This window comes from Pinus tabuliformis, chromosome 8 (assembly GCF_031772625.1).
Source record: "Pinus tabuliformis cultivar Carrire ecotype Pingquan chromosome 8, CPIR1, whole genome shotgun sequence".
Lineage (NCBI taxonomy): Eukaryota > Viridiplantae > Streptophyta > Pinopsida > Pinales > Pinaceae > Pinus > Pinus tabuliformis.
Window position 1 is genome coordinate 187,866,531 of NC_142294.1, and position 9,542 is coordinate 187,876,072.

A 9,542-nucleotide genomic window follows, 5' to 3' on the forward strand; every position below is an offset into this window, starting at 1 on the left:
AGAGGATAAACATAAGAGTTATGCGGATCAAAATAGGGTGTTCAAGGGGTTTTTTGGTTAGGGAGCATGTGTATTTGTGCATCAAGCCCAAGAAAATATCTTTGAGGATTGGTTCATGTACCAAGTTGGCACCATGGTATTGTGGGCCTTTCGAGATCCTTGAGAAGCCTTTAGACCAATGGAATATCGACTTGCATCACCTCTAATAGTGAAATTCCATGATGTTTTCCATATTTAACTGCTTAAGATTTATATAAAGGATGTTGATCGTGTTATTGATTGGTTTGTATTGCAGGTGCAGCAAGAAGGAGAGTTCTAGCCAGAGCCTCAGTGCATATTGCAGCATAACCATTTCATGCTTAGGAACAGAGCCATAGAGAAAGTTAAATTGCAGTGGAAGCACTTTGGGCCTAAAGAATCTACATGGGAGATGGCGAATCAGATGTGGGCCCTGTATCCTTCATTGTTTTCATGTTGAGGCAAAGCAGTTTTGGTTTGATGTTGGTATACGTTTGGAATATGTTTTACTGATGTTTTGGTATATGTATGCGTGTGTATATGGATGTAAATACCGCCATGAGCTAAGTTATAAATATCCAATAAGCAGTATGGGTGTCATATTATTATGGTTGTTATATTGTCATGTTGTCATGATGTATTTCTTTTGAGCAAGTCTTTCATTGTAAATGTTGCAACAAGATATGTTATAAAGTTCCATGGGAAATATGTTTTCTTTTTAGTGGTTTCACTGAGGTCTTGGTGTGATTTAACACCGAGGATGGTCTTCCCCAAGGGGGAGCATTCTATAACAGACCTGGTGAAAATTTCATGTAATAAAAGTTAATAAAGGAAAAATAAGGCCACAATTAAGGGACATGTATTCCAAGTTCTATGTTGGGAAAATATATCCTAATGGGCAACATTGGATGTGTGTTTTGGCTAAGAAAAATTGACAAAGGATAAGGCAAAGGCATTAAAAGGAAAAAAGGAATTTTTTGCACATTTATTAATGAAAATAAAGGAAAATAGGAGAAAAGGAAGGTAAAAGGTCACAGGTTGCATGTGAGGAGGAAATTGAAGGAAAATAATGGAAAATGAAGAAAATAGAGGTCTCAGTAATAAAAAGGAACCTGAGGATTTTTGGGCAAGATTTTCTAACCTTTTGTCAATTAAATTTTGGACCTCTCTAATTATTCTCTCTCTCTGTCACTCTTGGTCACTTAGAGTTTTCTTGGAGCACTCTAGCTTTGGATCAAGGAAGGAAAAGAAAGCAAAGGGAAAGGAAGGAAACCAAGGATAAAGTAAGAATAGAAGGATCAAGAAGCTTCAGCAGGAATACTTGCAGGTAACCTTTTTCGTGTGTGATTTCTTAGCTGGTTTGGACATGCATGGCTTTCATGTTGGTGTATGGTTCTATTGTTGTCAGTGGCATGGTTTTGTCGAGTTATGACAATGGTTTTCATCCTAGCCTTTCCTTTTCCCAAATTCCATGGTGTTGGTATGTTTATTTTGTTTTGAGATTTGGTTTACCATATGTATTTTAGAATTCGAGGCGGAGGTGGCATCAAGGTTCATTCCCAAAGGCCTAGGAATCCCTTGACCATTTTTGGTAGGATACATGGTAAATCCTGGGGGAGAAGTGTTGGCTTAGTCCCTAGTGATCCTGGTTTGGATTGCGGTAAATATTGAGAGACTAGTCTCAGTTTAGGGCCTGGTGATCCGGGATTGGATTGCGGTAAAGCTTGAGAGATAAGGAGACGGAAAATTCCTCAAGGATAGTGATGGATTCCAGATGGAATTCCAAGTTCATTTCGGTTGTGATTGGAGCACCAGTTTTTGTGTGATCACAGTTTGGTGAGGGTGGAGGTGGTTTAGCCTCTATATTCCCTTAGTTGTTCTTGGATAGGTTGTTCTATGAGATCCCACATTCATGCTTGGAATATGGCATGGGGGTGATTGACTGAAAGAGAGATTTGGTTCAGCCATGTCTATTGTCGGGTGGTACATGGAAGTCCCAAACCTGGTCAGATTTTCCTCTGATTAATAAAAGATAAGTTCTCTTAATTTTGTACTTATTTTTATGTGGATTTAATGGTTGTCATATCTCTGATATTTATATAGTTTAATGCTGGTTATAAGCATGGTTATGTGACTGGTTCATGTCATGTTTATTTCATGTATTTACTTGTAATTTTTAAATGGATGGATGCAAGACTTAATTGATGATATAATAGCTCAATAGAGAAGGAGGTGATCCTTATGGTTATGTTTCATAAGTTCTTTCAGTCATTTATGCTCTGTCTTGTATCCTAGACCTGTAGGTTGCATTGATGCCATGTGTTTGACATAATGTCAATCCCGGTTAGGGATGCTCGGGCCTAGTCCTGGGTTGATTTTTTATTTATCAGCATTGTTATCATGTCTTTAACAGATTATGAAGGTTGTAGCATGTGTTGTGCAGAGGCCATGATTCTAGGCTAGAAAAGTGGCTCAAATGTCGAGGTCGCTAGCATAGGTCTACTAAGAAAATTCCACAATTGCTAGCATAAGGGCTTATGAGAGCGACTTTGAGTTTTTGGTCACTGTCTTGCCTATAGTATGAGAGAGACTTTGGGTTAAGAGGCTTAAATAATCAGTGGGACCCAGGGACACGATGTCTGAGTGACTGACATGTCTCGTGGAGGTGTAATTGCTAATGTGGATGGGTTTGTTTGATGAGTTTTGTGAATTCCATTTCCTTAATGTCACCAAGGAGATTGAATCCATTATAGTAACCTCTCTCATCACATGTTTTCCCAACTGGTTGGCTACTTGGGTGGACCTGGGAGGAGGGTGTGTTATAGCATTATCGTAACTTTTTTAATAATTATGGGAGAACAGCAGCGCCTCTATCAACATTAATGAAGAAAGATGCATTTTCTTTGACTCCAAAAGAAACTAAGGCCTTTAAACATCTTAAAGAGGTAATGTGCCAAGAGGTGCTCCTAGCTACACAAGACTTCACAAAAACCTTTATTGTGGAATGTGATGCCTCATGAAATGGAATTGATGTTGTTATAATGTAAGAAGGAAGACCCATTTATTTTGAAAGTTGTCTAATCAAGGGAAAGTATTTACACAAACCTATTTATGAGAAGGAAATGTTGGAAATACTACACGAACTAAAGCAATGGTGAGCTTACCTAATGGGAAGACACTTCAAGGTGAACACAGATCACGATAGTCTTAAATAATTTTTGGAACAAGTATTATCCTTAGAAGAGCAACGAAAATGGGTCATAAAGATGGTGTGTTATTGCCTTGAAATCATTTACAAAAAATGAATAAAAATGTTGTTGTAGATGCACTCTCAAGAAAGGATGACGATGTGGAAGCATTTATCTATTCCATTTCTATTATCCAACCTGATTGGATAACTGAAGCAAGGGATGAATGGAAGAATGACGAAGAGGTGTGGACACTCATTCAAAATTTGTGGCAATATCCCAGTACAATTAATACATTTATTTGGAAAAATGATTCACTTGGGTACAAAGATCACTTATATCTTTGTACGAATTCCCAACTCAAACAAAAGATTATTTTGGATGCACACCTCCCCCCTGGGAGGGAACTCAATATTTTTAAAAACTTACCACATGGTCAAGAAGATACTTTTTTGGGATGGCCTTAAATATGATATTCATAAGTTTGTTGCAGAATATTTGGTTTTCAAACAAAATATAGTTGAGAAAACGAAGACCACAGGTCTATTACAACCTTTAGTCATTCCAAGTCCATGTTGAGAGGAGGTCTCAATGGATTTTCTCATATGTTTACTGAAGTCTGAAGAAAAGAGTGTCATCATGGTGGTAGTTGATATACTTACCAACTATGCACACTTTTGTGCATTATCTCACCCTTTTAAAGCTAGTATAGTTTCTACTGTATTTATGGAAACAATTCAAAAGCTAAATGGAAACCCAAAGATTATTGTAAGTGACAAAGATACCATTTTCACTGGAATTTTTTGCCCAAAATTATTTTCTTTTCATGGTATGAAATTAGCTCATAGCTCATCTTATCATGCTCAATCTGATGGGAAAACTAAGATAGTGAACAAATGTTTTCAAGGATATCTTTGTTGCTTTGTATCTACTAAAAAACACAATGGGTCAATTAGTGACCTCTAGTTGAATGGTGGTATAACACTTCCTTCCATACTGTAGTAAAAATGACCCATTTATGGAACTTTATGGATATTATCCACCATCCATCACATCATATTTAAGAGAAAATTCTAAGGTTTAAGCAGTGGAATATCAGATCGAGCATCGATAACAAGTTCTCCAACTCTTAGAGGATAACCTCACTCTGGCACATACTCGAATGAAACAACATGTAGATTAACATGACAGTGAAAGAATTTTTTATGCGGGCGAATGGGTATTTTTAAGTCTACAACCATACAAACAAATGTCTCTCAAGCAAGCTAAGAAGAACAATAAATTATCACTCAAGTACTATGGTCCTTATAAAGTGTTGCAAAAGATTGGTACTATGGCATACAAATTGGATTTTCCTGCATCTTCTCGAGTACACCCATTTTTCCATGTTTCATGCTTAAAGAAGGTTATTGGTGACAATCCCCCTGTTCATATAGTCTATTGCTGAAACTTGAAAAAGAAGGAAATATCATATTTACTTAAGGAGTAATGGAAACAAGAACCGACAACTATGGAATCGATCAATTTCAGAGTATCTCATTAAGCCGAAGAACTTCCCCGCTAAAAATTCCATATGGGAGGATGATAATTTTATATAGAAGCATCTAGAACTACTCAAGTGTTGAGGACACCACTTTTTATTAAGGAGAGGGGCATGTTAGGTCCCTATATTATTAGTGTAGCCTCTTTATTGTTATTATTAGTGTAGCCCCATATTGTTATTGTTGTGTCCATGTTGACCCCATAGAAGCCCACTATTGTTAATGTTGTGCCCTTAAATTTTTATTGTTATGTAGTCTTTGATTATATTAAGACCCCTTAGACTCCTATATATACCAAGGAGGTCTTGTCATTTGTATCATCCAATAATTGTTCATTTATGTAATGTAAAGGAGGTTTCCCCCTCAAAGAGGATAAATTTTAAGTCATTGATCTATCTTTTCTTCTGTTTTGCGAGTTGTTTGTATAATAGAATACATATTGAAATGAGTACAACAACAATTATGAAGATCGAAACTAGTTAAATTTTCAACATATTGTGGGAGAGGAAGAAGGCAATGGAAGTAACCAAACATCGGGATATTAAAGTTTGGGATGCTAGTGAATCAGAAGAGGAATATTCTAGTGTAGGAGGAAGAGCAAAAAAATAAACTACAAATATGAAAGTTCTTAAGTTGATTTTAAGTTCTAGTTCAAGGATAAAAGTTGATATCCTGACATATGATGGGAGTCTAAACCCAGAGGAGTTGATAGATTGGATAACCGACTTGGAAAAATATTTTGATTACAAAGAAGTAAGTGAGGAAAAGCAAGTAAAATTTGTTGTTACAAGGTTGATAGGACACATGGCCTTATGGTGGGATGGGGTGTAGGATGAAAGGAGGTGTAAGAAAAAATCTAAGATTAAAATTTGGTGCAGAATGGTAGCTAAATTAAAAGGTAAGTTCCTATCCAAAGGTTATGAGTAGATGTTGTTTCGAAAATTGAAAAATTTGAGAAAAAAAAATAATGACAATAAAAGAATACCTGAAGGAATTCTACAAGGTAAACATCAGGGCATCCCATATAAAAGACACCCCTAAGAAAGTTTCTAGTTATATCAATGGGCTAATATTTGACATATATGATGAAATAAGTTTGTTGTCATCAAGGTTTGTGGAGGATGCATTAAAGGCTGAAGAAAATTTAGGAAGAAAGATCCAAGGTAAAGGTTATAGAGGTTTGGCCAAAGGAAGAGGACCATTGTTGTAGCTACTACAACCACCATCCAAAATTTTTCCTATGCTTTGATTTTGGAGCCTTCCCTTCTGTCCACATGAGCTTATCTATTACTATCATCAAGTATTCATGATTTGATTAAGAGTTATTCTTTTCATTTGTTCTTGTGTTTGGTTTTTTTCATACTTATCTGATCTTTTTGAGTCACAAGCTAACCTTCTGACTTGACCATGCAACAGTCCTGGGCTTGCATCTAGAAACTATGCAATCTTGGAAGGCAAGCCAACCTTGATGATGGAATTTGCAATCCAGAATGGCAACTCAGCCTTGAGCATGAGAACTCTGTAGTCATGGATGGCAACCCAACACTAAGCTCAAAAACTATGCAATACATCCCTTGTGCTTAGAAACTGTGCAACGCACTGAGCCAAGAAGTTTCCTAGTTCCATGGAATTGCGCAATCTTCCTTTGTAGTGTGCATGACAAGTTTCTTGAAAAAGAAAAAAGAAAAAAAATAATCCCTAGAAGATATGGATTCATTATTTGTTTCCCGAAGGTGGCACGTCGATGTTTTTAGAAATTGTTGCCAAGTGTCACCTTTTCCTTGATTTTAGGCATGCACGTCATAAACCCTAATCTGCCCAAATCTACGCCTCTAGAGATAATTTATGAATTAGATCTTGGAGCTCTAGAATTCCCATGGAGATCAAGGAGCCTTCGATGGATTTTGCATCGCTTTTTTGGGTTAATTTTGTTTTTTTTTCATTTGTTGCCGCTTTTTCTGTCGCTTTTTGTCGTTTCTCTTCTGTGAGTGTTGTATTACTTGTTTCTCTTCATGGTTGTTGGACTTTTAACTCATATTAGCTTGTAAAATTGTTGATTCAGTTTTTCGTTCTCCTTGCATAAGTGTCACTTCAATTTTCTTGTTTTTGCACACCAGTGATCACCGTTTCAGTGACTTTCCTTAAATATTTGTCTTTCCTTTTGTTTCTTGATTTTTTACACTTGGTTCACAATGATCTATCCATACTTAGTTAGATCTGCACTTTAAATTACATTATCACTTAGATTTTCTTCTTTCCTACACCCTCACCGGGAAAATCTTCACTTTACTTGGCCATGCATTGCCTTGCTCAACTAGGCATTGTGCAAGTCCAATGCTTAAGTTGAAAGCTTGGTATATGAGATTGCACAATGCACAGTATAGGCTGGCCCAACTACGCATTGTGAATTCCTAGGGTTCATTCCTTCCACCTTGGCCACTGATATTGTGTAATGTGCAGTCTCTCCCTGTCATTTCCTAGGCTAAACTATGAATTGCATAGTCTCAAGCCTCAGGCTATATCATTGACTACTGAGATTGTGTAATGCGCAATTCCCTCATCCAGTTTCCCTCCTTGACCATGAAAATTTCATAATCTCTCTCATGAGTTTGCCTGTTTGCTGCCTGATCTTGCTTTGAAAGTTGATTTACAAAAGTTAATTTATTATTGCCATGAGTGCATTTTCCCCCTGCATGTATCACAGTTGTTGAGCACTTCTCTCCAACAGTCACTATAATAATGGCGCCCAAGAGAGACGCTTCAAAAGATACCACAGAAATAAGTACCATGGAAGTAGTTAATATCACGTCAATAAACTTGCCAGTATATTCAGACACCAACTATTTGTGGAAAAGGAATCATATCTTACATGGCAAAAAGTGAATGAAGTTTTATCAGCAAAGAGATTCCAAGCAAATCTAGTGGACCGACATGTGTACATTAATGTTCAACGATTGAGATTACATAGGGTTGCATGTAGATATCCGTTCTTCCCATGTGAAGGTTTTAGTAGCTGGATTGTTTCACATATTGATGTCAAGTCTATGACTTTGAGCAATGCCAACATGCATAAGCTTGCTACTTTTCTGGCAGAAGATTATTGTCTTATGTAACATTTGCCTGAGCCAGAAAGAATCATGGATTCATATTTCTATGCCACCAAAATCTATGTGGGCATGAAGGACGTTGTTAAACGTTGTGTTAAAGAGCCATCAAATTTTCGACAAACACCCACCAACACATAAAAGACAAAATCTCTCAGGAGGGCCTATCAGTTTTTTATCATCTTATCTTGTAGAATCTAAGGCTATCAGAGCATGGAGATCTTCCTTGAAGGGTGGGAAATCCTATTGAACCAAGTTATGAATGAGGGGAAGTCATTCAATTGGTCAGACTTGTTGGCTCAACAATCAAGCATCCATGTAGCAAATTCCTGGAATCCTCCCAAGGGCGGGAAAGAAAGATTCTTCATATATGCATACCTACTGGATGCAATCTATGCACATAATGCAGTCCTCGGCATGAAATGGACTTGGACACCTCGAAACCCTGTGATGCACATTCATTGCAAATTGCTCTTGGATTGCATCAACAAAGGATTGATGGAGAAGATAACTAACCACTTCCTCATTCCTCTATACAAGATTATATTTGAGGAAGAACCACCTTGCATGTCACAGAGGGCAATGGAAGCAATATTGAAAATCGCAAATTGGTTTGCCTCACCAGATGGAACCTTCCTTAGAGTGTTGGTGGTCAGAATCTGCCACATATTTTGCGAGGTATGCCACCGAAAAGATTTTCAAGCAAGAATTTTCATATCATCTCTCCACAAGGTTGTCAACAACTTTGCACAGGAAAAAGAAAGAACATTTCCAACTCTTCCTATGAAAATTGGATTGTATGAGATCAAGAACCTAAAATTCACAAATATCAAAGGAAAGGCAATAGATAATTTTTCATTCGGTACTCAGGATTTTAATCCGCATGTTCCCCGTGGTATTTTCAAAGAACAATGTGCCAGAATTCACTTCTAATGGCTTAGCGGGACATTTCACTGTCTGGAGGAGGATCTGTGGAATAATTGTTATAATTCCTTAAGTCCTGCAAGCGGTCAGTTTTACAAGAACTTCACAAGTGACTCCATAGAATGAAGCAACTCCAAAATCAGTGCCATCATAAGGGAGAAACCCTATGCTGGATAAGGGAAATAAAGAGGTTTCTTATAGTCCAGTGGGAGAACGAAGCTAAAAGATGAAAGTGGATCTAGCTATTATGAAAGTGGCTTTAGCAGTAGAGACAAAGAGGAAACAAAGGATGCAAAGAGTAGAACGAAGGAAGAAGGAAGAGTAAATGAGATTGGAGGAAGAAAATAATAAGAAAGAACAATAAGAGAAGCAAAAGAAGGAAGAAGAACGGAGGTGAAGTGCAACAGTAGAAGAAACAACATAGAAACAAGTTGAAGAGAAAGAACAGAACTGAAAACCAGTATAGGGGGAAGCGGATAGGTGTAGGACCAGGAGCTTGCTTAGAAGATTGAAGATTTGATGCAGATCAATGAAATGGAGGTTGAACTGGAGCCACAAAATCAAGATGTTGACCTAATGCTAAGGACACAACAAGTCACTGTTCAGTCTCCACCACCTCTAGCAACAGAGTTAGATCCAAGTGAAGAAGAGGAAGTTGTTCCTCTTGATGATGATCAGGGCATGGACACGTAAAATATGTCATCTGATGAACTCCAAAAGAAGACTGTACAAGCGTGTAAGAAGAATTTTCCAAATGACTTCGCATC